Source organism: Astyanax mexicanus, chromosome 11 (assembly GCF_023375975.1).
Source record: "Astyanax mexicanus isolate ESR-SI-001 chromosome 11, AstMex3_surface, whole genome shotgun sequence".
Classification (NCBI taxonomy): Eukaryota; Metazoa; Chordata; class Actinopteri; order Characiformes; family Acestrorhamphidae; genus Astyanax; species Astyanax mexicanus.
Window position 1 is genome coordinate 23493649 of NC_064418.1, and position 27357 is coordinate 23521005.

Consider the following 27357-nt stretch of genomic DNA (forward strand, 5'->3'; position numbering starts at 1 on the left):
AAAATGTATGGATTCTACCTTGTAACAACAAATCTTAGCCAGATTACACAAATGTAAACTGGTAGCCAACAGGCATTGCTAAAAGTACAGCCTTAAAGCAAGGGACTGGATATAGGGGGCACCCGGATTTGAACCGGGGACCTCTTGATCTGCAGTCAAATGCTCTACCACTGAGCTATACCCCCTGGAACATAGTAAGTACTAAAATGAACTGAAATGCATGGATCCTACTTTGTAAAACCAAATCTCAGCCTAAGTACCCGTTGCTGAACTTAGCACCCTTAAGAGAGGGACTGGACATAGGGGGCACCCAGATTTGAACTGGGGACCTCTTGATCTGCAGTCAAATGCTCTACCACTGAGCTATACCCCCTTCAATGCAACCCACCTTAAGCAAGGGACTTGACAAAAGGGGCACCTGGATCTGAACTAAACTCCTTTAAAGGTAATATCTATTAAAATGGAGTGAAATGCATGGATTCTACTTTGTAAAACCAAATCTTAGCCAAAGAACCCATTGCTGAACAGAGCATCCTTCAGAGAGGGAATAGACATACGGGGCACCCGAATTTTAAGGTTTAATGTGGGGATGTAGCTCAGTGGTAGAGCGCATGCTTTGCGTGTATGAGGTCCTGGGTTCAATCCCCAGTATCTCCATTGCTGCTGTTTCATGCATTGAAGTTAAACATGAAGCACACATCTATAGAATTTGCAAAAACGGCGCATTTGTACAAGGCATTTGCTGAATAAAGAACCTTGGTAGATCTGGTTTGTAGCCTTCATAATGGCATGCTATAGCTTTCTTCCTAAGTCCTTTTGAGAGTCAAGTCTGCTGTGAGTTCTCAAACTATATGTCCCCACTCTACATGGCACAATGTCCAAGTGGCTTGGCGTTGGTCTTGTAACCAGAAGAGTGTGGGTTTTATCCACTTTCATGCATTTTTCTTCATGCAAGACAACAAGCAAAGAAGCTTAATTAAAGGTCTCCATACTTGTTCCTCAGGAACCTCCTTCCTCGGTGCATTGCCTGATTGCGGGTGCTATGTTGTATCTACTAAATGACAGGACATTGCTTGTTGTCTGGCATTGTGGCCGAATGGCAAGGTGTCGATCTCGTAAACCGACGATCACAGCCTTGATCCCTTTCCGTGCCTGAAGGGCTGTTGTGTCTTTCTGTTGAAAATTTCTGGCTTGCTTTAGCATGCTCTTTCAAACATATCTCTGAGACTGTAGGTTGCCCTAAAAGCATGGAAACAATGCAGCATCTTAAGGATGCTGTCTTTGGAAGTCTGCAGAGTTTTGTTGCCAGGATGACAGTGTACACATACGCGACTTTTGTGAGGGGATGTAGTTCAGTGGTAGAGCGCATGCTTTGCATGTATGAGGTCCTGGGTTCAATCCCCAGCATCTCCATTTCTGCTGTTTTGCAACTTGAAAGTAAACATAAAGCCCATGTCTCTGGAAATTGCACAATAAAATCGGCATGTGTACAAGGCATTTGCTGATGAAGTAGCTTTATAAATCTCATTTCTTATAGGCTTCATAATTGCATGCTATAGATTTCTACTCAACTGCCTTTCACAGACAACTCTGCCCTGTGTTCTCAAGCCCACACTTATATTGTAGAAGTGGCGCAATTGCCAAGTTGCCTGGCGTTGGTCTTGTGAACTGAAGCTCACAGGTTTGATCTCTGTTTGTCCCTATTTGTTGATGCAAGAAAAAAGTAAAGTGGCTTAATTGCAGTTTACCATACTTGTTGCTCAAAACCTTCCTACCTCACTGCATGTTTTAATTGAGGGTGCTCTAATGTCTGTGTTACCTTCTGGTTTTCTGCTTTTTAGTTGGACCTCTGTCCAATTCAACATCTGTCTGTTCTTCTTTGCTTTGGTATGCTCTTTCCAATGTATTTGTGACATTGTCGGTTGTTCTAAAAGCATGGGAAAATGCAACAGCTTAACATTAGTCTTTTGCAAGTCTGTACATTTGTCTTGCAATGATAACAGTACACCAATGGCATTGGTTCTTGTCGGGGTGTAGCTCAGTGGTAGATCGCGTGCTTTGCATGCATGAAGTCGTGGGTTCAATCCCCAGTATCTGCTTTGCTGCCGTTTTGCACCTTGAAATAAAACATGAAGCACACATCTATAGAATTTGCAAAAAAGGTGCATTTGTACAAGGCATTTGCTGATGAAGAACCTTGATAGATCTGGTTTGTAGCCTTCATAATAGCATGCTATAGATTTCTTCTTAAGTCCTTTTGAGAGTCAACTCTGCTGTGAGTTCTCAAACTATATGTCCCCAGTCTACGTGGCACAATGTCCAAGTGGCTTGGCATTGGTCTTGTGAACAGAAGAATGTGGGTTTGATCCACGTTCATGCAGTTTTGTTCATGCAAGACAACAAGCAAAGAAGCTTAATTAAAGCTTTCCATACTTGTTCCTCAAAAACCTCCTTGCTCAGTGCATTGATTGATTGCGGGTGCTATGTTGTATCTACTAAGTGACAGGACATTGCTTGCTGTCTGGCATGGTGGCCAAGTGGTAAGGCGTCGGTCTCGTAAACCGAAGATCACGGGGTCGACCCCCGTCCGTGCCTGAAGGGGTGTTGTGTCTTTCTGTTGAAAATGTTTGGCTTGCTTTAGCATGCTCTTTCAAACATATCTCTGAGACTGTAGGTTGTCCTAAAAGCATGGAAACAATGCAGCAGTTTAAGGATGCTGCTTTTGCAAGTCTCCAGAGTTTTGTTATCAGGATGACACCATACAAAGCGATTAACTTTGTGAGGGGATGTAGCTCAGTGGTAGAGCGCATGCTTCGCATGTATGAGGTCCTGGGTTCAATCCCCAGCATCTCCATTTCTGCTGTTTTGCAACTTGAAAGTAGGCATAAATTTGCACAATAAAATCGGCATTTGTACAAGGCATTTGCTGATGAAGTAGTTTGATAAATTTGATTTCTTATAGGCTTCATAATTGCATGCTATAGAGTTCTACTCAACTGCCTTTCGCAGACAACTCTGCCCTGTGCTCTCAAGTCCATAAAGCACACATCTATAGAATTTGCAAAAAAGGTGCATTTGTACAAGGCATTTTTGCTGATGAAGAACCTTGATAGATCTGGTTTGTAGCCTTCATAAAGGCATGCTATAGATTTCTGCTGAAGTCCTTTTCAGATTCAACTCTGCTGTGAGTTCTCAAACTATATGTCCCCAGTCTACGTGGCACAATGGCCAAGTGCCCTTTGCTGAACGTAGGTCTCTTAAGAGAGGGACTAGACATAGGGGGCACCCGGATTTTAACCGGGGACCTCTTGCTATGCAGTCAAATGCTCTCCCACTGATCGTAAAAGTAATATCTATTAAATGAACTGAAATGTATGGATTGTGCGGTGTGAAACCAAATCTTAACCAAAGTACCTAAATATATACTGGTAGGCAAAACTCACTGCTAAACACAAAGCAGCCTTAAGAGAGGAAATGGACATATTGGTCATGCGGATTTGAACCGGGGACCTCTTGATCTATAGTCAAACTCCCTACCACTGAGCTATGCACCCTTCAATACAACCTCCCTTAAAATATATGGATCCTACATTGATCTTAGTCAGATAAAAAATAGCCCTTAAGCAAGGGATTGGACAAAAGGGGCACCCGGATCTGAACTATACTCCCTTGAAGGTAATATCTATTAAAATGGACTAAAATGCATGGATTCTACTATGTGAAAGCAAATCTTAGCCAAAGTACCCTAAAAGGTAGCCAATACCCATTGCTGAATATAGCACCCTTAAGAGATGGACTGGACATAAGGGGAACCCTATGAACTGAAATGCATGGATTCTACTTTGTGAAAGCAAGCCAAAGCAACCTATACCCATTCCTGAACATAGCACCTTTTTATGAGAAGCACTGGGCATAGGGGGCACCCAGATTTGAAGCGAGGACCTCTTGATCTGCAGTCAAATGCTGTACCACTGAGCTATACTCCTTTCGATATACACCGGCTTAAAATGTATGGATTCTACCTTGTAACAACAAATCTTAGCCAGATTACACAAATGTAAACTGGTAGCCAACAGGCATTGCTAAAAGTACAGCCTTAAAGCAAGGGACTGGATATAGGGGGCACCCGGATTTGAACCGGGGACCTCTTGATCTGCAGTCAAATGCTCTACCACTGAGCTATACCCCCTGGAAAATAGTAAGTACTAAAATGAACTGAAATGCATGGATCCTACTTTGTAAAACCAAATCTCAGCCTAAGTACCCGTTGCTGAACTTAGCACCCTTAAGAGAGGGACTGGACATAGGGGGCACCCAGATTTGAACTGGGGACCTCTTGATCTGCAGTCAAATGCTCTACCACTGAGCTATACCCCCTTCAATGCAACCCACCTTAAGCAAGGGACTTGACAAAAGGGGCACCTGGATCTGAACTAAACTCCTTTAAAGGTAATATCTATTAAAATGGAGTGAAATGCATGGATTCTACTTTGTAAAACCAAATCTTAGCCAAAGAACCCATTGCTGAACAGAGCATCCTTCAGAGAGGGAATAGACATACGGGGCACCCGGATTTTAAGGTTTAATGTGGGGATGTAGCGCAGTGGTAGAGCGCATGCTTTGCGTGTATGAGGTCCTGGGTTCAATCCCCAGTATCTCCATTGCTGCTGTTTCATGCATTGAAGTTAAACATGAAGCACACATCTATAGAATTTGCAAAAACGGCGCATTTGTACAAGGCATTTGCTGAATAAAGAACCTTGGTAGATCTGGTTTGTAGCCTTCATAATGGCATGCTATAGCTTTCTTCCTAAGTCCTTTTGAGAGTCAAGTCTGCTGTGAGTTCTCAAACTATATGTCCCCACTCTACATGGCACAATGTCCAAGTGGCTTGGCGTTGGTCTTGTAACCAGAAGAGTGTGGGTTTTATCCACTTTCATGCATTTTTCTTCATGCAAGACAACAAGCAAAGAAGCTTAATTAAAGGTCTCCATACTTGTTCCTCAGGAACCTCCTTCCTCGGTGCATTGCCTGATTGCGGGTGCTATGTTGTATCTACTAAATGACAGGACATTGCTTGTTGTCTGGCATTGTGGCCGAATGGCAAGGTGTCGATCTCGTAAACCGACGATCACAGCCTTGATCCCTTTCCGTGCCTGAAGGGCTGTTGTGTCTTTCTGTTGAAAATTTCTGGCTTGCTTTAGCATGCTCTTTCAAACATATCTCTGAGACTGTAGGTTGCCCTAAAAGCATGGAAACAATGCAGCATCTTAAGGATGCTGTCTTTGGAAGTCTGCAGAGTTTTGTTGCCAGGATGACAGTGTACACATACGCGACTTTTGTGAGGGGATGTAGCTCAGTGGTAGAGCGCATGCTTTGCATGTATGAGGTCCTGGGTTCAATCCCCAGCATCTCCATTTCTGCTGTTTTGCAACTTGAAAGTAAACATAAAGCCCATGTCTCTGGAAATTGCACAATAAAATCGGCATGTGTACAAGGCATTTGCTGATGAAGTAGCTTTATAAATCTCATTTCTTATAGGCTTCATAATTGCATGCTATAGATTTCTACTCAACTGCCTTTCACAGACAACTCTGCCCTGTGTTCTCAAGCCCACACTTATATTGTAGAAGTGGCGCAATTGCCAAGTTGCCTGGCGTTGGTCTTGTGAACTGAAGCTCACAGGTTTGATCTCTGTTTGTCCCTATTTGTTGATGCAAGAAAAAAGTAAAGTGGCTTAATTGCAGTTTACCATACTTGTTGCTCAAAACCTTCCTACCTCACTGCATGTTTTAATTGAGGGTGCTCTAATGTCTGTGTTACCTTCTGGTTTTCTGCTTTTTAGTTGGACCTCTGTCCAATTCAACATCTGTCTGTTCTTCTTTGCTTTGGTATGCTCTTTCCAATGTATTTGTGACATTGTCGGTTGTTCTAAAAGCATGGGAAAATGCAACAGCTTAACATTAGTCTTTTGCAAGTCTGTACATTTGTCTTGCAATGATAACAGTACACCAATGGCATTGGTTCTTGTCGGGGTGTAGCTCAGTGGTAGATCGCGTGCTTTGCATGCATGAAGTCGTGGGTTCAATCCCCAGTATCTGCTTTGCTGCCGTTTTGCACCTTGAAATAAAACATGAAGCACACATCTATAGAATTTGCAAAAAAGGTGCATTTGTACAAGGCATTTGCTGATGAAGAACCTTGATAGATCTGGTTTGTAGCCTTCATAATAGCATGCTATAGATTTCTTCTTAAGTCCTTTTGAGAGTCAACTCTGCTGTGAGTTCTCAAACTATATGTCCCCAGTCTACGTGGCACAATGTCCAAGTGGCTTGGCATTGGTCTTGTGAACAGAAGAATGTGGGTTTGATCCACGTTCATGCAGTTTTGTTCATGCAAGACAACAAGCAAAGAAGCTTAATTAAAGCTTTCCATACTTGTTCCTCAAAAACCTCCTTGCTCAGTGCATTGATTGATTGCGGGTGCTATGTTGTATCTACTAAGTGACAGGACATTGCTTGCTGTCTGGCATGGTGGCCAAGTGGTAAGGCGTCGGTCTCGTAAACCGAAGATCACGGGGTCGACCCCCGTCCGTGCCTGAAGGGGTGTTGTGTCTTTCTGTTGAAAATGTTTGGCTTGCTTTAGCATGCTCTTTCAAACATATCTCTGAGACTGTAGGTTGTCCTAAAAGCATGGAAACAATGCAGCAGTTTAAGGATGCTGCTTTTGCAAGTCTCCAGAGTTTTGTTATCAGGATGACACCATACAAAGCGATTAACTTTGTGAGGGGATGTAGCTCAGTGGTAGAGCGCATGCTTCGCATGTATGAGGTCCTGGGTTCAATCCCCAGCATCTCCATTTCTGCTGTTTTGCAACTTGAAAGTAGGCATAAATTTGCACAATAAAATCGGCATTTGTACAAGGCATTTGCTGATGAAGTAGTTTGATAAATTTGATTTCTTATAGGCTTCATAATTGCATGCTATAGAGTTCTACTCAACTGCCTTTCGCAGACAACTCTGCCCTGTGCTCTCAAGTCCATAAAGCACACATCTATAGAATTTGCAAAAAAGGTGCATTTGTACAAGGCATTTTTGCTGATGAAGAACCTTGATAGATCTGGTTTGTAGCCTTCATAAAGGCATGCTATAGATTTCTGCTGAAGTCCTTTTCAGATTCAACTCTGCTGTGAGTTCTCAAACTATATGTCCCCAGTCTATGTGGCACAATGGCCAAGTGCCCTTTGCTGAACGTAGGTCCCTTAAGAGAGGGACTAGACATAGGGGGCACCCGGATTTGAACCGGGGACCTCTTGCTATGCAGTCAAATGCTCTCCCACTGATCGTAAAAGTAATATCTATTAAATGAACTGAAATGTATGGATTGTGCGGTGTGAAACCAAATCTTAACCAAAGTACCTAAATATATACTGGTAGGCAAAACTCACTGATAAACACAAAGCAGCCTTAAGAGAGGAAATGGACATATTGGTCATGCGGATTTGAACCGGGGACCTCTTGATCTGTAGTCAAACTCCCTACCACTGAGCTATGACCCCTTCAATACAACCTCCCTTAAAATATATGGATCCTACATTGATCTTAGTCAGATAAAAAATAGCCCTTAAGCAAGGGATTGGACAAAAGGGGCACCTGGATCTGAACTATACTCCCTTGAAGGTAATATCTATTAAAATGGACTAAAATGCATGGATTCTACTATGTGAAAGCAAATCTTAGCCAAAGTGCCCTAAAAGGTAGCCAATACCCATTGCTGAATATAGCAGCCTTAAGAGATGGACTGGACATAAGGGGAACCCTATGAACTGAAATGCATGGATTCTACTTTGTAAAAGCAAATCTTAGCCAAAGCAACCTATACCCATTCCTGAACATAGCACCTTTTTATGAGAAGCACTGGGCATAGGGGGAACCCAGATTTGAAGCGAGGACCTCTTGATCTGCAGTCAAATGCTGTACCACTGAGCTATACTCCTTTCGATATACACCGGCTTAAAATGTATGGATTCTACCTTGTAACAACAAATCTTAGCCAGATTTCACAAATGTAAACTGGTAGCCAACAGGCATTGCTAAAAGTACAGCCTTTAAGCAAGGGACTGGATATAGGGGGCACCCGGATTTGAACCGGGGACCTCTTGATCTGCAGTCAAATGCTCTACCACTGAGCTATACCCCCTGGAACATAGTAAGTACTAAAATGAACTGAAATGCATGGATCCTACTTTGTAAAAGCAAATCTTAGCCTAAGTACCCATTGCTGAACTTAGCACCCTTAAGAGAGGGACTGGACATAGGGGGCACCCAGATTTGAACTGGGGACCTCTTGATCTGCAGTCAAATGCTCTACCACTGAGCTATACCCCGTTCAATGCAACCCACCTTAAGCAAGGGACTTGACAAAAGGGGCACCTGGATCTGAACTAAACTCCTTTAAAGGTAATATCTATTAAAATGGAGTGAAATGCATGGATTCTACTTTGTAAAACCAAATCTTAGCCAAAGAACCCATTGCTGAACAGAGCATCCTTCAGAGAGGCAATAGACATACGGGGCACCCGGATTTTAAGGTTTAATGTGGGGATGTAGCTCAGTGGTAGAGCGCATGCTTTGCATGTATGAGGTCCTGGGTTCAATCCCCAGCATCTCCATTTCTGCTGTTTTGCAACTTGAAAGTAAACATAAAGCCCATGTCTCTGGAAATTGCACAATAAAATCGGCATGTTTACAAGGCATTTGCTGATGAAGTAGCTTTATAAATCTCATTTCTTATAGGCTTCATAATTGCATGCTATAGATTTCTACTCAACTGCCTTTCACAGACAACTCTGCCCTGTGTTCTCAAGCCCACACTTATATTGTAGAAGTGGCGCAATTGCCAAGTTGCCTGGCGTTGGTCTTGTGAACTGAAGCTCACAGGTTTGATCTCTGTTTGTCCCTATTTGTTGATGCAAGAAAAAAGTACAGTGGCTTAATTGCAGTTTACCATACTTGTTGCTCAAAACCTTCCTACCTCACTGCATGTTTTAATTGAGGGTGCTCTAATGTCTGTGTTACCTTCTGGTTTTCTGCTTTTTAGTTGGACCTCTGTCCAATTCAACATCTGTCTGTTCTTCTTTGCTTTGGTATGCTCTTTCCAATGTATTTGTGACATTGTCGGTTGTTCTAAAAGCATGGGAAAATGCAACAGCTTAACATTAGTCTTTTGCAAGTCTGTACATTTGTCTTGCAATGATAACAGTACACCAATGGCATTGGTTCTTGTCGGGGTGTAGCTCAGTGGTAGATCGCGTGCTTTGTATGCATGAAGTCGTGGGTTCAATCCCCAGTATCTGCTTTGCTGCCGTTTTGCACCTTGAAATAAAACATGAAGCACACACATCTATAGAATTTGCAAAAAAGGTGCATTTGTACAAGGCATTTGCTGATGAAGAACCTTGATAGATCTGGTTTGTAGCCTTCATAATAGCATGCTATAGATTTCTTCTTAAGTCCTTTTGAGAGTCAACTCTGCTGTGAGTTCTCAAACTATATGTCCCCAGTCTACGTGGCACAATGTCCAAGTGGCTTGGCATTGGTCTTGTGAACAGAAGAATGTGGGTTTGATCCACGTTCATGCAGTTTTGTTCATGCAAGACAACAAGCAAAGAAGCTTAATTAAAGCTTTCCATACTTGTTCCTCAAAAACCTCCTTGCTCAGTGCATTGATTGATTGCGGGTGCTATGTTGTATCTACTAAGTGACAGGACATTGCTTGCTGTCTGGCATGGTGGCCAAGTGGTAAGGCGTCGGTCTCGTAAACCGAAGATCACGGGTTCGACCCCCGTCCGTGCCTGAAGGGGTGTTGTGTCTTTCTGTTGAAAATGTTTGGCTTGCTTTAGCATGCTCTTTCAAACATATCTCTGAGACTGTAGGTTGTCCTAAAAGCATGGAAACAATGCAGCAGTTTAAGGATGCTGCTTTTGCAAGTCTCCAGAGTTTTGTTATCAGGATGACACCATACAAAGCGATTAACTTTGTGAGGGGATGTAGCTCAGTGGTAGAGCGCATGCTTCGCATGTATGAGGTCCTGGGTTCAATCCCCAGCATCTCCATTTCTGCTGTTTTGCAACTTGAAAGTAGGCATAAATTTGCACAATAAAATCGGCATTTGTACAAGGCATTTGCTGATGAAGTAGTTTGATAAATTTGATTTCTTATAGGCTTCATAATTGCATGCTATAGAGTTCTACTCAACTGCCTTTCGCAGACAACTCTGCCCTGTGCTCTCAAGTCCATAAAGCACACATCTATAGAATTTGCAAAAAAGGTGCATTTGTACAAGGCATTTTTGCTGATGAAGAACCTTGATAGATCTGGTTTGTAGCCTTCATAAAGGCATGCTATAGATTTCTGCTGAAGTCCTTTTCAGATTCAACTCTGCTGTGAGTTCTCAAACTATATGTCCCCAGTCTACGTGGCACAATGGCCAAGTGCCCTTTGCTGAACGTAGGTCTCTTAAGAGAGGGACTAGACATAGGGGGCACCCGGATTTGAACCGGGGACCTCTTGCTATGCAGTCAAATGCTCTCCCACTGATCGTAAAAGTAATATCTATTAAATGAACTGAAATGTATGGATTGTGCGGTGTGAAACCAAATCTTAACCAAAGTACCTAAATATATACTGGTAGGCAAAACTCACTGCTAAACACAAAGCAGCCTTAAGAGAGGAAATGGACATATTGGTCATGCGGATTTGAACCGGGGACCTCTTGATCTATAGTCAAACTCCCTACCACTGAGCTATGCCCCCTTCAATACAACCTCCCTTAAAATATATGGATCCTACATTGATCTTAGTCAGATAAAAAATAGCCCTTAAGCAAGGGATTGGACAAAAGGGGCACCTGGATCTGAACTATACTCCCTTGAAGGTAATATCTATTAAAATGGACTAACATGCATGCATTCTACTATGTGAAAGCAAATCTTAGCCAAAGTGCCCTAAAAGGTAGCCAATACCCATTGCTGAATATAGCAGCCTTAAGAGATGGACTGGACATAAGGGGAACCCTATGAACTGAAATGCATGGATTCTACTTTGTAAAAGCAAATCTTAGCCAAAGCAACCTATACCCATTCCTGAACATAGCACCTTTTTATGAGAAGCACTGGGCATAGGGGGCACCCAGATTTGAAGCGAGGACCTCTTGATCTGCAGTCAAATGCTGTACCACTGAGCTATACTCCTTTCGATATACACCGGCTTAAAATGTATGGATTCTACCTTGTAACAACAAATCTTAGCCAGATTACACAAATGTAAACTGGTAGCCAACAGGCATTGCTAAAAGTACAGCCTTAAAGCAAGGGACTGGATATAGGGGGCACCCGGATTTGAACCGGGGACCTCTTGATCTGCAGTCAAATGCTCTACCACTGAGCTATACCCCCTGGAACATAGTAAGTACTAAAATGAACTGAAATGCATGGATCCTACTTTGTAAAACCAAATCTTAGCCTAAGTACCCGTTGCTGAACTTAGCACCCTTAAGAGAGGGACTGGACATAGGGGGCACCCAGATTTGAACTGGGGACCTCTTGATCTGCAGTCAAATGCTCTACCACTGAGCTATACCCCCTTCAATGCAACCCACCTTAAGCAAGGGACTTGACAAAAGGGGCACCTGGATCTGAACTAAACTCCTTTAAATGTAATATCTATTAAAATGGAGTGAAATGCATGGATTCTACTTTGTAAAACCAAATCTTAGCCAAAGAACCCATTGCTGAACAGAGCATCCTTCAGAGAGGCAATAGACATACGGGGCACCCGGATTTTAAGGTTTAATGTGGGGATGTAGCTCAGTGGTAGAGCGCATGCTTTGCGTGTATGAGGTCCTGGGTTCAATCCCCAGTATCTCCATTGCTGCTGTTTCATGCATTGAAGTTAAACATGAAGCACACATCTATAGAATTTGCAAAAACGACGCATTTGTACAAGGCATTTGCTGAATAAAGAACCTTGGTAGATCTGGTTTGTAGCCTTCATAATGGCATGCTATAGCTTTCTTCCTAAATCCTTTTGAGAGTCAAGTCTGCTGTGAGTTCTCAAACTATATGTCCCCACTCTACATGGCACAATGTCCAAGTGGCTTGGCGTTGGTCTTGTAACCAGAAGAGTGTGGGTTTTATCCACTTTCATGCATTTTTCTTCATGCAAGACAACAAGCAAAGAAGCTTAATTAAAGGTCTCCATACTTGTTCCTCAGGAACCTCCTTCCTCGGTGCATTGCCTGATTGCGGGTGCTATGTTGTATCTACTAAATGACAGGACATTGCTTGTTGTCTGGCATTGTGGCCGAATGGCAAGGTGTCGATCTCGTAAACCGACGATCACAGCCTTGATCCCTTTCCGTGCCTGAAGGGCTGTTGTGTCTTTCTGTTGAAAATTTCTGGCTTGCTTTAGCATGCTCTTTCAAACATATCTCTGAGACTGTAGGTTGCCCTAAAAGCATGGAAACAATGCAGCATCTTAAGGATGCTGTCTTTGGAAGTCTGCAGAGTTTTGTTGCCAGGATGACAGTGTACACATACGCGACTTTTGTGAGGGGATGTAGCTCAGTGGTAGAGCGCATGCTTTGCATGTATGAGGTCCTGGGTTCAATCCCCAGCATCTCCATTTCTGCTGTTTTGCAACTTGAAAGTAAACATAAAGCCCATGTCTCTGGAAATTGCACAATAAAATCGGCATGTTTACAAGGCATTTGCTGATGAAGTAGCTTTATAAATCTCATTTCTTATAGGCTTCATAATTGCATGCTATAGATTTCTACTCAACTGCCTTTCACAGACATCTCTGCCCTGTGTTCTCAAGCCCACACTTATATTGTAGAAGTGGCGCAATTGCCAAGTTGCCTGGCGTTGGTCTTGTGAACTGAAGCTCACAGGTTTGATCTCTGTTTGTCCCTATTTGTTGATGCAAGAAAAAAGTACAGTGGCTTAATTGCAGTTTACCATACTTGTTGCTCAAAACCTTCCTACCTCACTGCATGTTTTAATTGAGGGTGCTCTAATGTCTGTGTTACCTTCTGGTTTTCTGCTTTTTAGTTGGACCTCTGTCCAATTCAACATCTGTCTGTTCTTCTTTGCTTTGGTATGCTCTTTCCAATGTATTTGTGACATTGTCGGTTGTTCTAAAAGCATGGGAAAATGCAACAGCTTAACATTAGTCTTTTGCAAGTCTGTACATTTGTCTTGCAATGATAACAGTACACCAATGGCATTGGTTCTTGTCGGGGTGTAGCTCAGTGGTAGATCGCGTGCTTTGTATGCATGAAGTCGTGGGTTCAATCCCCAGTATCTGCTTTGCTGCCGTTTTGCACCTTGAAATAAAACATGAAGCACACATCTATAGAATTTGCAAAAAAGGTGCATTTGTACAAGGCATTTGCTGATGAAGAACCTTGATAGATCTGGTTTGTAGCCTTCATAATAGCATGCTATAGATTTCTTCTTAAGTCCTTTTGAGAGTCAACTCTGCTGTGAGTTCTCAAACTATATGTCCCCAGTCTACGTGGCACAATGTCCAAGTGGCTTGGCATTGGTCTTGTGAACAGAAGAATGTGGGTTTGATCCACGTTCATGCAGTTTTGTTCATGCAAGACAACAAGCAAAGAAGCTTAATTAAAGCTTTCCATACTTGTTCCTCAAAAACCTCCTTGCTCAGTGCATTGATTGATTGCGGGTGCTATGTTGTATCTACTAAGTGACAGGACATTGCTTGCTGTCTGGCATGGTGGCCAAGTGGTAAGGCGTCGGTCTCGTAAACCGAAGATCACGGGTTCGACCCCCGTCCGTGCCTGAAGGGGTGTTGTGTCTTTCTGTTGAAAATGTTTGGCTTGCTTTAGCATGCTCTTTCAAACATATCTCTGAGACTGTAGGTTGTCCTAAAAGCATGGAAACAATGCAGCAGTTTAAGGATGCTGCTTTTGCAAGTCTCCAGAGTTTTGTTATCAGGATGACACCATACAAAGCGATTAACTTTGTGAGGGGATGTAGCTCAGTGGTAGAGCGCATGCTTCGCATGTATGAGGTCCTGGGTTCAATCCCCAGCATCTCCATTTCTGCTGTTTTGCAACTTGAAAGTAGGCATAAATTTGCACAATAAAATCGGCATTTGTACAAGGCATTTGCTGATGAAGTAGTTTGATAAATTTGATTTCTTATAGGCTTCATAATTGCATGCTATAGAGTTCTACTCAACTGCCTTTCGCAGACAACTCTGCCCTGTGCTCTCAAGTCCATAAAGCACACATCTATAGAATTTGCAAAAAAGGTGCATTTGTACAAGGCATTTTTGCTGATGAAGAACCTTGATAGATCTGGTTTGTAGCCTTCATAAAGGCATGCTATAGATTTCTGCTGAAGTCCTTTTCAGATTCAACTCTGCTGTGAGTTCTCAAACTATATGTCCCCAGTCTACGTGGCACAATGGCCAAGTGCCCTTTGCTGAACGTAGGTCTCTTAAGAGAGGGACTAGACATAGGGGGCACCCGGATTTGAACCGGGGACCTCTTGCTATGCAGTCAAATGCTCTCCCACTGATCGTAAAAGTAATATCTATTAAATGAACTGAAATGTATGGATTGTGCGGTGTGAAACCAAATCTTAACCAAAGTACCTAAATATATACTGGTAGGCAAAACTCACTGCTAAACACAAAGCAGCCTTAAGAGAGGAAATGGACATATTGGTCATGCGGATTTGAACCGGGGACCTCTTGATCTATAGTCAAACTCCCTACCACTGAGCTATGCCCCCTTCAATACAACCTCCCTTAAAATATATGGATCCTACATTGATCTTAGTCAGATAAAAAATAGCCCTTAAGCAAGGGATTGGACAAAAGGGGCACCCGGATCTGAACTATACTCCCTTGAAGGTAATATCTATTAAAATGGACAAAAATGCATGGATTCTACTATGTGAAAGCAAATCTTAGCCAAAGTACCCTAAAAGGTAGCCAATACCCATTGCTGAATATAGCACCCTTAAGAGATGGACTGGACATAAGGGGAACCCTATGAACTGAAATGCATGGATTCTACTTTGTGAAAGCAAGCCAAAGCAACCTATACCCATTCCTGAACATAGCACCTTTTTATGAGAAGCACTGGGCATAGGGGGCACCCAGATTTGAAGCGAGGACCTCTTGATCTGCAGTCAAATGCTGTACCACTGAGCTATACTCCTTTCGATATACACCGGCTTAAAATGTATGGATTCTACCTTGTAACAACAAATCTTAGCCAGATTACACAAATGTAAACTGGTAGCCAACAGGCATTGCTAAAAGTACAGCCTTAAAGCAAGGGACTGGATATAGGGGGCACCCGGATTTGAACCGGGGACCTCTTGATCTGCAGTCAAATGCTCTACCACTGAGCTATACCCCCTGGAACATAGTAAGTACTAAAATGAACTGAAATGCATGGATCCTACTTTGTAAAACCAAATCTTAGCCTAAGTACCCGTTGCTGAACTTAGCACCCTTAAGAGATGGACTGGACATAAGGGGAACCCTATGAACTGAAATGCATGGATTCTACTTTGTGAAAGCAAGCCAAAGCAACCTATACCCATTCCTGAACATAGCACCTTTTTATGAGAAGCACTGGGCATAGGGGGCACCCAGATTTGAAGCGAGGACCTCTTGATCTGCAGTCAAATGCTGTACCACTGAGCTATACTCCTTTCGATATACACCGGCTTAAAATGTATGGATTCTACCTTGTAACAACAAATCTTAGCCAGATTACACAAACGTAAACTGGTAGCCAACAGGCATTGCTAAAAGTACAGCCTTTAAGCAAGGGACTGGATATAGGGGGCACCCGGATTTGAACCGGGGACCTCTTGATCTGCAGTCAAATGCTCTACCACTGAGCTATACCCCCTGGAACATAGTAAGTACTAAAATGAACTACTTTGTAAAACCAAATCTTAGCCTAAGTACCCGTTGCTGAACTTAGCACCCTTAAGAGAGGGACTGGACATAGGGGGCACCCAGATTTGAACCGGGGACCTCTTGATCTGCAGTCAAATGCTCTACCACTGAGCTATACCCCCTTCAATGCAACCCACCTTAAGCAAGGGACTTGACAAAAGGGGCACCTGGATCTGAACTAAACTCCTTTAAAGGTAATATCTATTAAAATGGAGTGAAATGCATGGATTCTACTTTGTAAAACCAAATCTTAGCCAAAGAACCCATTGCTGAACAGAGCATCCTTCAGAGAGGCAATAGACATACGGGGCACCCGGATTTTAAGGTTTAATGTGGGGATGTAGCTCAGTGGTAGAGCGCATGCTTTGCGTGTATGAGGTCCTGGGTTCAATCCCCAGTATCTCCATTGCTGCTGTTTCATGCATTGAAGTTAAACATGAAGCACACATCTATAGAATTTGCAAAAACGACGCATTTGTACAAGGCATTTGCTGAATAAAGAACCTTGATAGATCTGGTTTGTAGCCTTCATAATGGCATGCTATAGATTTCTTCTTAAGTCCTTTTAAGAGTCAAGTCTGCTGTGAGTTCTCAAACTATATTTCCCCACTCTACATGGCACAATGTCCAAGTGGCTTGGCGTTGGTCTTGTGAACAGAAGAACGTGGGTTTTATCCACTTTCATGCATTTTTGTTCATGCAAGACAACAAGCAAAGAAGCTTAATTAAAGGTCTCCATACTTGTTCCTCAGGAACCTCCTTCCTCGGTGCATTGCCTGATTGCGGGTGCTATGTTGTATCTACTAAATGACAGGACATTGCTTGTTGTCTGGCATTGTGGCCAAATGGCAAGGTGTCGATCTCGTAAACCGACGATCACAGCCTTGATCCCTTTCCGCGCCTGAAGGGCTGTTGTGTCTTTCTGTTGAAAATTTCTGGCTTGCTTTAGCATGCTCTTTCAAACATATCTCTGAGACTGTAGGTTGCCCTAAAAGCATGGAAACAATGCAGCATCTTAAGGATGCTGTCTTTGGAAGTCTGCAGACTTTTGTTGCCAGGATGACAGTGTACACATACGCGACTTTTGTGAGGGGATGTAGCTCAGTGGTAGAGCGCATGCTTTGCATGTATGAGGTCCTGGGTTCAATCCCCAGCATCTCCATTTCTGCTGTTTTGCAACTTGAAAGTAAACATAAAGCCCATGTCTCTGGAAATTGCACAATAAAATCGGCATGTGTACAAGGCATTTGCTGATGAAGTAGCTTTATAAATCTCATTTCTTATAGGCTTCATAATTGCATGCTATAGATTTCTACTCAACTGCCTTTCACAGACAACTCTGCCCTGTGTTCTCAAGCCCACACTTATATTGTAGATGTGGCGCAATTGCCAAGTTGCCTGGCGTTGGTCTTGTGAACTGAAGCTCACAGGTTTGATCTCTGTTTGTCCCTATTTGTTGATGCAAGAAAAAAGTACAGTGGCTTAATTGCAGTTTACCATACTTGTTGCTCAAAACCTTCCTACCTCACTGCATGTTTTAATCGAGGGTGCTCTAATGTCTGTGTTACCTTCTGGTTTTCTGCTTTTTAGTTGGACCTCTGTCCAATTCAACATCTGTCTGTTCTTCTTTGCTTTGGTATGCTCTTTCCAATGTATTTGTGACATTGTCGGTTGTTCTAAAAGCATGGGAAAATGCAACAGCTTAACATTAGTCTTTTGCAAGTCTGTACATTTGTCTTGCAATGATAACAGTACACCAATGGCATTGGTTCTTGTCGGGGTGTAGCTCAGTGGTAGATCGCGTGCTTTGCATGCATGAAGTCGTGGGTTCAATCCCCAGTATCTGCTTTGCTGCCGTTTTGCACCTTGAAATAAAACATGAAGCACACATCTATAGAATTTGCAAAAAAGGTGCATTTGTACAAGGCATTTGCTGATGAAGAACCTTGATAGATCTGGTTTGTAGCCTTCATAATAGCATGCTATAGATTTCTTCTTAAGTCCTTTTGAGAGTCAACTCTGCTGTGAGTTCTCAAACTATATGTCCCCAGTCTACGTGGCACAATGTCCAAGTGGCTTGGCATTGGTCTTGTGAACAGAAGAATGTGGGTTTGATCCACGTTCATGCAGTTTTGTTCATGCAAGACAACAAGCAAAGAAGCTTAATTAAAGCTTTCCATACTTGTTCCTCAAAAACCTCCTTGCTCAGTGCATTGATTGATTGCGGGTGCTATGTTGTATCTACTAAGTGACAGGACATTGCTTGCTGTCTGGCATGGTGGCCAAGTGGTAAGGCGTCGGTCTCGTAAACCGAAGATCACGGGTTCGACCCCAGTCCGTGCCTGAAGGGGTGTTGTGTCTTTCTGTTGAAAATGTTTGGCTTGCTTTAGCATGCTCTTTCAAACATATCTCTGAGACTGTAGGTTGTCCTAAAAGCATGGAAACAATGCAGCAGTTTAAGGATGCTGCTTTTGCAAGTCTCCAGAGTTTTGTTATCAGGATGACACCATACAAAGCGATTAACTTTGTGAGGGGATGTAGCTCAGTGGTAGAGCGCATGCTTCGCATGTATGAGGTCCTGGGTTCAATCCCCAGCATCTCCATTTCTGCTGTTGTGCAACTTGAAAGTAGGCATAAATTTGCACAATAAAATCGGCATTTGTACAAGGCATTTGCTGATGAAGTAGTTTGATAAATTTGATTTCTTATAGGCTTCATAATTGCATGCTATAGAGTTCTACTCAACTGCCTTTCGCAGACAACTCTGCCCTGTGCTCTCAAGTCCATAAAGCACACATCTATAGAATTTGCAAAAAAGGTGCATTTGTACAAGGCATTTTTGCTGATGAAGAACCTTGATAGATCTGGTTTGTAGCCTTCATAAAGGCATGCTATAGATTTCTGCTGAAGTCCTTTTCAGATTCAACTCTGCTGTGAGTTCTCAAACTATATGTCCCCAGTCTACGTGGCACAATGGCCAAGTGCCCTTTGCTGAACGTAGGTCTCTTAAGAGAGGGACTAGACATAGGGGGCACCCGGATTTGAACCGGGGACCTCTTGCTAGATAGATAGATAGATAGATAGATAGATAGATAGATACTTTATTGATCCCCGGGGGGAAATTCTTGGCATCCAGCAGCAGGTTACACAATACACAAAGTTAAAAAAGATAAAATATAAAATATAAAGATACATATAAATACAATCAAATAAGAAATAGAATATACAGTGTAAATGTACAGTCTTCGTGTGTGTGTGTGTGTAATGGAGATGGAGAATGGAGGTAGTGCAGTTGAACACAATAGACAGTGAACACCAGTTGATGTGCATAATGTGAGGATAACTGATGTCAGCCAAACAGAAAGTGCAAATACACAGTTATATAATAATTTAAATTAAATTAAGCAGTGCAAAAGATACGTAAACAGTGCAAAAGATACGTAAACAGTAGATGAATTAACTAGTGAATGAACTACTACTGCAAAATATGGTAGAACTATAAAAAGTGTTCTAGGCATCAGCAAGTCTGAGAGTGTGTCCATAGCTGGGGGTGTGTCCATGGTGTGGCCAGAGTGGCCGGAATGAAAAAGTTTCACAGAGTCTTTAGTTTGCTGTGCTGAGAGGAGTTGAACAGTCTTATGGCCTGAGGAACAAAAGACTTTCGGAGTCTGTCTGTGGAGCAGGACTGGGACAGCAGTCTGCCGCTGAATGAGCTCCTCTGCCTGGTGATGGTGCTGTGCAGAGGGTGGTGAACATTGTCCATGATGTTCAGCAGCTTACTGAGGGCTCTCCTCTCTGCCAGTGGTGTTAAGGACTCCAGCTCTAATCCCAGCACAGAACCAGCTTTCCTCACCAGCCTGTCCAGTCGTCCAGCATCCCTCTTGCTGATGCTGCCTCCCCAACACACAACAGTGTAAAAGAGGACGCTGGCTACCACAGACTGGTAGAACATCAGGAGGAGCTTCTGGCAGATGTTGAAAGCCCTGAGCCTTCTGAGGAAGTACAGTCTGCTCTGAGCCTTCCTGTAGAGGGAGTCAGTGTTCACTGACCAGTCCAGCCTGTCGTCCAGGTGCACACCAAGGTATTTGTAGGATTTGACCACCTCCACGTCGACCCCCTCGATGGAGATTGGCCGCTGAGCAGAGGGCCTGGACCTCCTGAAGTCTATGCACATCTCCTTGGTTTTGGAGATGTTCAGCTGCAGATGGTTCATCTTGCACCACATCACAAATTCCTCAACCAGGCTTCTGTACTCCCTCTCATCATCATTACGCACACACCCCACAATTGCAGTGTCGTCAGAGAACTTCTGCATGTGGCATGACTCCGAGTGGTATTTGAAGTCTGATGTGTACAGTGTGAACAGGACTGGAGAGAGAACAGTCCCCTGTGGTGCTCCTGTGCTGCTGATCACTGTATCAGAGGAGCAGTCCCTGATCCTGACATGTTGTGGTCTCCCAGTAAGGTAGTCAGTGATCCAGGTGACCAGGTGCATATCCACCTCCATCTCCATCAGCTTGTCTCTCAGTAGTAGGGGCTGGATGGTGTTGAAGGCACTGGAGAAGTCGAAGAACATGACCCTCACAGCACCTCCCCCCTTGTCCAGATGAGAGTGAGCTCTGTGCAGGAGATAGAGGATGGCATCTTCCACTCCCACCTTTTCCCGGTACGCAAACTGCAGTGGGTCCTCAGCATGGTGGACCTGAGGTCTGAGTTGGTCCAGCAGCAGTCGCTCCATGGTCTTCATCACATGAGATGTCAAAGCAACAGGCCTGTAGTCATTCAGCTCCTTCGGGTGTGCCTTCTTGGGAACAGGAATGAGACAGGTTGTCTTCCACGTGGCAGGAACTCTCCCTATACGCAGACTCAGGTTAAAAACATGTTGGAGGGGCTCACCCAGTTGAACAGCACAAGCCTTGAGCATTCTGGGGCACACTCTGTCCGGGCCAGCTGCCTTCCTGGGGTGAAGTCTCCTCAGCTGTCTCCTGACCTGGTCAGCAGTAAAGGTTGGTGGACTGGAGGAGATGATTTGTCTGCCAGTTGATAGTGTTGATGGTGGTGATGATGAAGATGGTGGAGGTGAGGGTGATGATGGTGCTGATGAAGATGGTGGAGGTGAGGGTGATTGTGCTGATGGTGATGAAGATGATGATGGAGGGGGTGAGGATGCTGGTGGTGGTGATGATGATGACGGTGATGATGTTGATGAAGATGGAGGTGAGGGTAATGGTGGTGGTGATGAAGATGGTGGAGTTGGAGTTGAAGGTGATGGAGATGGTGGTAATGATGGTAGAGATGGAGAAGATGTTGGTGATGCTGCAGGAGGGTAGGAGGAGGGGGCAGCAGGAGCAGGACAGTCAAACCTGTTGTAAAAGTTGTTGAACTGGTTTGCTCTGTCCACACCGCCATCTACTGGGTTGCCGTTGTTGTTCTTGCACCCAGTGATGGTTTTCATTGCACCCCAGACTTCCTTCATGTTGTTGTCTTGCAGCTTTCTTTCCACCTTCTTCCTGTAAGACTCCTTGGCCTCTTTAAGACGTACCTTGAGTTCCCCCTGTACGCGCTTCAGCTCTACCAAGTTTCCGTCTTTGAACGCCCTCTTCTTTTGGTTGAGGAGGTCCTTGACGGAGCAGGTAATCCAGGGTTTGTTGTTTGGAAAGCAGCGTACAGTCTTTGTGGGAACAGCAACATCCATACAGAATGCAGTCAAATGCTCTCCCACTGATCGTAAAAGTAATATCTATTAAACGAACTGAAATTTATGGATTGTGCGGTGTGAAACCAAATCTTAACCAAAGTACCTAAATATATACTGGTAGGCAAAACTCACTGCTAAACACAAAGCAGCCTTAAGAGAGGAAATGGACATATTGGTCATGCGGATTTGAACCGGGGACCTCTTGATCTGTAGTCAAACTCCCTACCACTGAGCTATGCCCCCTTCAATACAACCTCCCTTAAAATATATGGATCCTACATTGATCTTAGTCAGATAAAAAATAGCCCTTAATCAAGGGATTGGACAAAAGGGGCACCCGGATCTGAACTATACTCCCTTGAAGGTAATATCTATTAAAATGTACTAAAATGCATGGATTCTACTATGTGAAAGCAAATCTTAGCCAAAGTACCGTAAAAGGTAGCCAATACCCATTGCTGAATATAGCAGCCTTAAGAGATGGACTGGACATAAGGGGAACCCTATGAACTGAAATGCATGGATTCTACTTTGTGAAAGCAAATCTTACCCAAAGCAACCTATACCCATTCCTGAACATAGCACCTTTTTATGAGAAGCACTGGGCATAGGGGGCACCCAGATTTGAAGCGAGGACCTCTTGATCTGCAGTCAAATGCTGTACCACTGAGCTATACTCCTTTCGATATACACCGGCTTAAAATGTATGGATTCTACCCTGTAACAACAAATCTTAGCCAGATTACACAAATGTAAACTGGTAGCCAACAGGCATTGCTAAAAGTACAGCCTTTAAGCAAGGGACTGGATATAGGGGGCACCCGGATTTGAACCGGGGACCTCTTGATCTGCAGTCAAATGCTCTACCACTGAGCTATACCCCCTGGAACATAGTGAGTACTAAAATGAACTGAAATGCATGGATCCTACGTTGTAAAACCAAATCTTAGCCTAAGTACCCGTTGCTGAACTTAGCACCCTTAAGAGAGGGACTGGACATAGGGGGCACCCAGATTTGAACTGGGGACCTCTTGATCTGCAGTCAAATGCTCTACCACTGAGCTATACCCCCTTCAATGCAACCCACCTTAAGCAAGGGACTTGACAAAAGGGGCACCTGGATCTGAACTAAACTCCTTTAAAGGTAATATCTATTAAAATGGAGTGAAATGCATGGATTCTACTTTGTAAAACCAAATCTTAGCCAAAGAACCCATTGCTGAACAGAGCATCCTTCAGAGAGGCAATAGACATACGGGGCACCCGGATTTTAAGGTTTAATGTGGGGATGTAGCTCAGTGGTAGAGCGCATGCTTTGCGTGTATGAGGTCCTGGGTTCAATCCCCAGTATCTCCATTGCTGCTGTTTCATGCATTGAAGTTAAACATGAAGCACACATCTATAGAATTTGCAAAAACGGCGCATTTGTACAAGGCATTTGCTGAATAAAGAACCTTGATAGATCTGGTTTGTAGCCTTCATAATGGCATGCTATAGCTTTCTTCTTAAGTCCTTTTGAGAGTCAAGTCTGCTGTGAGTTCTCAAACTATATGTCCCCACTCTACATGGCACAATGTCCAAGTGGCTTGGCGTTGGTCTTGTAACCAGAAGAACGTGGGTTTTATCCACTTTCATGCATTTTTCTTCATGCAAGACAACAAGCAAAGAAGCTTAATTAAAGGTCTCCATACTTGTTCCTCAGGAACCTCCTTCCTCGGTGCATTGCCTGATTGCGGGTGCTATGTTGTATCTACTAAATGACAGGACATTGCTTGTTGTCTGGCATTGTGGCCAAATGGCAAGGTGTCGATCTCGTAAACCGACGATCACAGCCTTGATCCCTTTCCGTGCCTGAAGGGCTGTTGTGTCTTTCTGTTGAAAATTTCTGGCTTGCTTTAGCATGCTCTTTCAAACATATCTCTGAGACTGTAGGTTGCCCTAAAAGCATGGGAACAATGCAGCATCTTAAGGATGCTGTCTTTGGAAGTCTGCAGAGTTTTGTTGCCAGGATGACAGTGTACACATACGCGACTTTTGTGAGGGGATGTAGCTCAGTGGTAGAGCGCATGCTTTGCATGTATGAGGTCCTGGGTTCAATCCCCAGCATCTACATTTCTGCTGTTTTGCAACTTGAAAGTAAACATAAAGCCCATGTCTCTGGAAATTGCACAATAAAATCGGCATGTGTACAAGGCATTTGCTGATGAAGTAGCTTTATAAATCTCATTTCTTATAGGCTTCATAATTGCATGCTATAGATTTCTACTCAACTGCCTTTCACAGACAACTCTGCCCTGTGTTCTCAAGCCCACATTTATATTGTAGAAGTGGCGCAATTGCCAAGTTGCCTGGCGTTGGTCTTGTGAACTGAAGCTCACAGGTTTGATCTCTGTTTGTCCCTATTTGTTGATGCAAGAAAAAAGTAAAGTGGCTTAATTGCAGTTTACCATACTTGTTGCTCAAAACCTTCCTACCTCACTGCATGTTTTAATTGAGGGTGCTCTAATGTCTGTGTTACCTTCTGGTTTTCTGCTTTTTAGTTGGACCTCTGTCCAATTCAACATCTGTCTGTTCTTCTTTGCTTTGGTATGCTCTTTCCAATGTATTTGTGACATTGTCGGTTGTTCTAAAAGCATGCGAAAATGCAACAGCTTAACATTAGTCTTTTGCAAGTCTGTACATTTGTCTTGCAATGAGAACAGTACACCAACGGCATTGGTTCTTGTCGGAGTGTAGCTCAGTGGTAGATTGCGTGCTTTGCATGCATGAAGTCCTAGGTTCAATCCCCAGTATCTGCTTTGCTGCTGTTTTGCACCTTGAAATAAAACATGAAGCACACATCTATAGAATTCGCAAAAAAGGTGCATTTGTACAAGGCATTTGCTGATGAAGAACCTTGATAGATCTGGGGCCTCATGTACTAAGACTTGCGTGGACTTCCTACTAAAATGTTCCGTACGCACAAAAAAATCCGAATTTATCAAACCGTGCGTAGGCAGAATTCCACGTACTTTCTCTTAGTACATCACAATCAACTTGAAATCAAGCGCAAATGCACGAAAGCATCACACTTGCCACGACTCCTCCCTCAATTACGCAGAGTATAATGTTATATTATTATTAATATTATTATTAATAATAATAATAATAATAATAATAATAATAATAATATTATATACGCATAGCGTATAATTACCCATGTTTTAAGTTTTATTATTCTAAGATAAATGCTTTCATTTAAATGCTTTAAATGAGTTGCCTACCAAAAAGACACACGTCACACACTTAGCTTGTTTTCTTATGCTCTTGGAAATCTAAAACTGCTTATAAGCCAGTCATCATCATGGGCCAAAAAAACATAATGGTCACGGAAAATGTGCGCTCAATGAATTCGGCCATTAGCAGTATTTTCCAGTAATGCCAACGCTGCATCTCCAACAACTCCAGCGCAAACCTGATCTAGGCTAAGTGGAAACACGTTAAACGATTATTTCTGTAAGACAATGAAACTGTCTGATTAATTTACTTTATTTTACCCAATAATGCTTACTTCAATGTGTGCATAAAGGATATCTAGTTGTAATTTCAATGCATCGCCTCTAAGTGTCGCCAAATGACAAAAACACAATACATACGCACAAAAAAAAGGCATACGCCCAAAACAAAACTTCCGTGGGGGAACGCACTTTCACACGTTCAAGTCAAATTTAGTACATCAGACCGTGAGCGTGAAATATGGCGTACGCAATGTTTTTGTGCATACGCACCTTTAGTACATGAGGCCCCTGGCTTGTAGCCTTCATAATAGTCCAAAAGTCCTTTTGAGAGTCAACTCTGCTGTGAGTTCTCAAACTATATGTCCCCAGTCTACGTGGCACAATGTCCAAGTGGCTTGGCATTGGTCTTGTGAACAGAAGAATGTGGGTTTGATCCACATTCATGCAGTTTTGTTCATGCAAGACAACAAGCAAAGAAGCTTAATTAAAGCTTTCCATACTTGTTCCTCAAAAACCTCCTTGCTCAGTGCATTGATTGATTGTGGGTGCTATGTTGTATCTATTAAATGACAGGACATTGCTTGTTGTCTGGCATTGTGGCCAAATGGCAAGGTGTCGATATCGTAAACCGACGATCACAGCCTTGATCCCTTTACGTGCCTGAAGGGCTGTTGTGTCTTTCTGTTGAAAATTTCTGGCTTGCTTTAGCATGCTCTTTCAAACATATCTCTGAGATTGTAGGTTGTCCTAAAAGCATGGAAACAATGCAGCAGCTTAAGGATGCTGTCTTTGAAAGTCTGCAGAGTTTTGTTGCCAGGATGACAGTGTACACATCCGTGACTTTTGTGAGGGGATGTAGCTCAGTGGTAAATCGCGTATTTTGCATGCATGAAGTCCTGGGTTCAATCCCCAGTGTCTGCGTTGTTGCCGTTTTGCACCTTGAAATAAAACATGAAGCACACATTTATAGAATTTGCAAAAAAGGTGCATTTGTACTGTAACGCTGTGTGAAGGACTGGACGAGGAGAGCGGACGCTAACGCAAGTATCATTTATTAAAGAACAGAAACCAAAAACATAAATCAAACCGAAACAGACCAAACAGGAGACTAACAGACAGACAGGATTTAACACAGCCGTGACAGACGTATAAACGCACAAGAACCGACAGAAACACTAGTGACAAAGATCCTTAAATATACACACAAGGCGGGAAGGAGAACAGGTAACACCTGGGGACTGACTAATGAGGGGCGGAGCTACAAATGGACACAGGTGAGTGGAAAAACACTGACAGAACACAGGGGCACGGGTCACGTGGGACAACACAGGCACGAGGACAGACAGGAAACAGGGCCAGGCGTGACAGAAGCCTCCCCCTAAACGCGCAGCTCCCGAGGCGCGTAAAAACGAACCCCGGGGGCTGGCGGCGAGGAGAGGCCGGGGAAAACACGAGACGAAACCGGGGACTGAAACGGAGACAGGACAGAGGACAGAGACTGGACGAAAGACTGAGACTGGACGGGAGCCTGAGACTGGACGGGGAACTGGACAGGAGACTGAGACTGGACGGGGAACTGGACAAGAGACTGAGACTGGACGGGGAACTGGACGGGTGACGGAGACTGGACGGGGAACTGGACAGGAGACTGAGACTGGACGGGGAACTGGACAGGAGACTGAGACTGGACGGGGAACTGGACAGGAGACTGAGACTGGACGGGGAACTGGACACTAGACAGGGATGCAGACAGGACAGGACTGGACAGGGGAACAGGGACAAAAACATTAACTGGGACAGAAACTAGCACAGTGACGGGGACAGGAACTGAGACACTACTGGAAACGAGTACTGGGACGCAGACAGAAACTGGAACTAAAACAGGAACAGACACAGGTACAAATACAAACATAGACGGAAGCCCAGGGCTGGGAAAAGTCAATGTCTGAGGGGCCAGCCTGGGCAGAGTTCGAGGGGCTGGAGCAGGAGACCTCGCTGGCTTAGGGACACAGGGCCTAGGGCCAAACTTTGGTCTCGGAGCAGGTACAGAGTCAGAGGCGGACGGAGCCGCGGGTACAGGGTCAGGGACAGTGGGTACCACATTGGTGGCAGGCACTGCTGGTGCTGGAGCAGACACGGAGGCTTGAACAGC

The 27357-nt window shown here is 43.7% G+C and overlaps 34 non-coding genes across 34 annotated transcripts; 21 read left to right on the forward strand and 13 right to left on the reverse strand.

Annotated features, from left to right (window-relative positions):
• Nucleotides 1-113: 113 nt before the first annotated feature.
• trnac-gca (transfer RNA cysteine (anticodon GCA)) lies at nucleotides 114-185 on the reverse strand. Its single transcript has one exon. It is a non-coding gene; the product is annotated as a tRNA-Cys (tRNA).
• A 116-nt stretch (nucleotides 186-301) lies between these two features.
• Nucleotides 302-373, reverse strand: trnac-gca (transfer RNA cysteine (anticodon GCA)). Its single transcript has one exon. It is a non-coding gene; the product is annotated as a tRNA-Cys (tRNA).
• A 212-nt stretch (nucleotides 374-585) lies between these two features.
• trnaa-ugc (transfer RNA alanine (anticodon UGC)) lies at nucleotides 586-657 on the forward strand. The gene has a single exon. It is a non-coding gene; the product is annotated as a tRNA-Ala (tRNA).
• Nucleotides 658-1341: 684 nt separating this feature from the next.
• On the forward strand, nucleotides 1342-1413 carry trnaa-ugc (transfer RNA alanine (anticodon UGC)). The gene has a single exon. It is a non-coding gene; the product is annotated as a tRNA-Ala (tRNA).
• A 1110-nt stretch (nucleotides 1414-2523) lies between these two features.
• Nucleotides 2524-2595, forward strand: trnat-cgu (transfer RNA threonine (anticodon CGU)). Its single transcript has one exon. It is a non-coding gene; the product is annotated as a tRNA-Thr (tRNA).
• Nucleotides 2596-2782: 187 nt separating this feature from the next.
• trnaa-cgc (transfer RNA alanine (anticodon CGC)) lies at nucleotides 2783-2854 on the forward strand. Its single transcript has one exon. It is a non-coding gene; the product is annotated as a tRNA-Ala (tRNA).
• A 1263-nt stretch (nucleotides 2855-4117) lies between these two features.
• On the reverse strand, nucleotides 4118-4189 carry trnac-gca (transfer RNA cysteine (anticodon GCA)). The gene has a single exon. It is a non-coding gene; the product is annotated as a tRNA-Cys (tRNA).
• A 116-nt stretch (nucleotides 4190-4305) lies between these two features.
• On the reverse strand, nucleotides 4306-4377 carry trnac-gca (transfer RNA cysteine (anticodon GCA)). Its single transcript has one exon. It is a non-coding gene; the product is annotated as a tRNA-Cys (tRNA).
• A 212-nt stretch (nucleotides 4378-4589) lies between these two features.
• trnaa-ugc (transfer RNA alanine (anticodon UGC)) lies at nucleotides 4590-4661 on the forward strand. The gene has a single exon. It is a non-coding gene; the product is annotated as a tRNA-Ala (tRNA).
• A 684-nt stretch (nucleotides 4662-5345) lies between these two features.
• trnaa-ugc (transfer RNA alanine (anticodon UGC)) lies at nucleotides 5346-5417 on the forward strand. The gene has a single exon. It is a non-coding gene; the product is annotated as a tRNA-Ala (tRNA).
• Nucleotides 5418-6527: 1110 nt separating this feature from the next.
• On the forward strand, nucleotides 6528-6599 carry trnat-cgu (transfer RNA threonine (anticodon CGU)). Its single transcript has one exon. It is a non-coding gene; the product is annotated as a tRNA-Thr (tRNA).
• Nucleotides 6600-6786: 187 nt separating this feature from the next.
• Nucleotides 6787-6858, forward strand: trnaa-cgc (transfer RNA alanine (anticodon CGC)). The gene has a single exon. It is a non-coding gene; the product is annotated as a tRNA-Ala (tRNA).
• Nucleotides 6859-8127: 1269 nt separating this feature from the next.
• On the reverse strand, nucleotides 8128-8199 carry trnac-gca (transfer RNA cysteine (anticodon GCA)). The gene has a single exon. It is a non-coding gene; the product is annotated as a tRNA-Cys (tRNA).
• Nucleotides 8200-8315: 116 nt separating this feature from the next.
• trnac-gca (transfer RNA cysteine (anticodon GCA)) lies at nucleotides 8316-8387 on the reverse strand. The gene has a single exon. It is a non-coding gene; the product is annotated as a tRNA-Cys (tRNA).
• Nucleotides 8388-8599: 212 nt separating this feature from the next.
• On the forward strand, nucleotides 8600-8671 carry trnaa-ugc (transfer RNA alanine (anticodon UGC)). Its single transcript has one exon. It is a non-coding gene; the product is annotated as a tRNA-Ala (tRNA).
• A 1112-nt stretch (nucleotides 8672-9783) lies between these two features.
• On the forward strand, nucleotides 9784-9855 carry trnat-cgu (transfer RNA threonine (anticodon CGU)). The gene has a single exon. It is a non-coding gene; the product is annotated as a tRNA-Thr (tRNA).
• Nucleotides 9856-10042: 187 nt separating this feature from the next.
• trnaa-cgc (transfer RNA alanine (anticodon CGC)) lies at nucleotides 10043-10114 on the forward strand. The gene has a single exon. It is a non-coding gene; the product is annotated as a tRNA-Ala (tRNA).
• A 1269-nt stretch (nucleotides 10115-11383) lies between these two features.
• trnac-gca (transfer RNA cysteine (anticodon GCA)) lies at nucleotides 11384-11455 on the reverse strand. Its single transcript has one exon. It is a non-coding gene; the product is annotated as a tRNA-Cys (tRNA).
• A 116-nt stretch (nucleotides 11456-11571) lies between these two features.
• On the reverse strand, nucleotides 11572-11643 carry trnac-gca (transfer RNA cysteine (anticodon GCA)). Its single transcript has one exon. It is a non-coding gene; the product is annotated as a tRNA-Cys (tRNA).
• A 212-nt stretch (nucleotides 11644-11855) lies between these two features.
• Nucleotides 11856-11927, forward strand: trnaa-ugc (transfer RNA alanine (anticodon UGC)). The gene has a single exon. It is a non-coding gene; the product is annotated as a tRNA-Ala (tRNA).
• Nucleotides 11928-12611: 684 nt separating this feature from the next.
• Nucleotides 12612-12683, forward strand: trnaa-ugc (transfer RNA alanine (anticodon UGC)). The gene has a single exon. It is a non-coding gene; the product is annotated as a tRNA-Ala (tRNA).
• A 1110-nt stretch (nucleotides 12684-13793) lies between these two features.
• On the forward strand, nucleotides 13794-13865 carry trnat-cgu (transfer RNA threonine (anticodon CGU)). Its single transcript has one exon. It is a non-coding gene; the product is annotated as a tRNA-Thr (tRNA).
• A 187-nt stretch (nucleotides 13866-14052) lies between these two features.
• trnaa-cgc (transfer RNA alanine (anticodon CGC)) lies at nucleotides 14053-14124 on the forward strand. Its single transcript has one exon. It is a non-coding gene; the product is annotated as a tRNA-Ala (tRNA).
• Nucleotides 14125-15387: 1263 nt separating this feature from the next.
• Nucleotides 15388-15459, reverse strand: trnac-gca (transfer RNA cysteine (anticodon GCA)). Its single transcript has one exon. It is a non-coding gene; the product is annotated as a tRNA-Cys (tRNA).
• Nucleotides 15460-15888: 429 nt separating this feature from the next.
• On the reverse strand, nucleotides 15889-15960 carry trnac-gca (transfer RNA cysteine (anticodon GCA)). Its single transcript has one exon. It is a non-coding gene; the product is annotated as a tRNA-Cys (tRNA).
• A 100-nt stretch (nucleotides 15961-16060) lies between these two features.
• On the reverse strand, nucleotides 16061-16132 carry trnac-gca (transfer RNA cysteine (anticodon GCA)). Its single transcript has one exon. It is a non-coding gene; the product is annotated as a tRNA-Cys (tRNA).
• Nucleotides 16133-16344: 212 nt separating this feature from the next.
• Nucleotides 16345-16416, forward strand: trnaa-ugc (transfer RNA alanine (anticodon UGC)). The gene has a single exon. It is a non-coding gene; the product is annotated as a tRNA-Ala (tRNA).
• Nucleotides 16417-17100: 684 nt separating this feature from the next.
• On the forward strand, nucleotides 17101-17172 carry trnaa-ugc (transfer RNA alanine (anticodon UGC)). The gene has a single exon. It is a non-coding gene; the product is annotated as a tRNA-Ala (tRNA).
• Nucleotides 17173-18282: 1110 nt separating this feature from the next.
• Nucleotides 18283-18354, forward strand: trnat-cgu (transfer RNA threonine (anticodon CGU)). The gene has a single exon. It is a non-coding gene; the product is annotated as a tRNA-Thr (tRNA).
• Nucleotides 18355-18541: 187 nt separating this feature from the next.
• Nucleotides 18542-18613, forward strand: trnaa-cgc (transfer RNA alanine (anticodon CGC)). The gene has a single exon. It is a non-coding gene; the product is annotated as a tRNA-Ala (tRNA).
• Nucleotides 18614-22520: 3907 nt separating this feature from the next.
• trnac-gca (transfer RNA cysteine (anticodon GCA)) lies at nucleotides 22521-22592 on the reverse strand. Its single transcript has one exon. It is a non-coding gene; the product is annotated as a tRNA-Cys (tRNA).
• A 116-nt stretch (nucleotides 22593-22708) lies between these two features.
• Nucleotides 22709-22780, reverse strand: trnac-gca (transfer RNA cysteine (anticodon GCA)). Its single transcript has one exon. It is a non-coding gene; the product is annotated as a tRNA-Cys (tRNA).
• A 212-nt stretch (nucleotides 22781-22992) lies between these two features.
• Nucleotides 22993-23064, forward strand: trnaa-ugc (transfer RNA alanine (anticodon UGC)). Its single transcript has one exon. It is a non-coding gene; the product is annotated as a tRNA-Ala (tRNA).
• Nucleotides 23065-23748: 684 nt separating this feature from the next.
• Nucleotides 23749-23820, forward strand: trnaa-ugc (transfer RNA alanine (anticodon UGC)). Its single transcript has one exon. It is a non-coding gene; the product is annotated as a tRNA-Ala (tRNA).
• Nucleotides 23821-27357: the final 3537 nt, after the last annotated feature.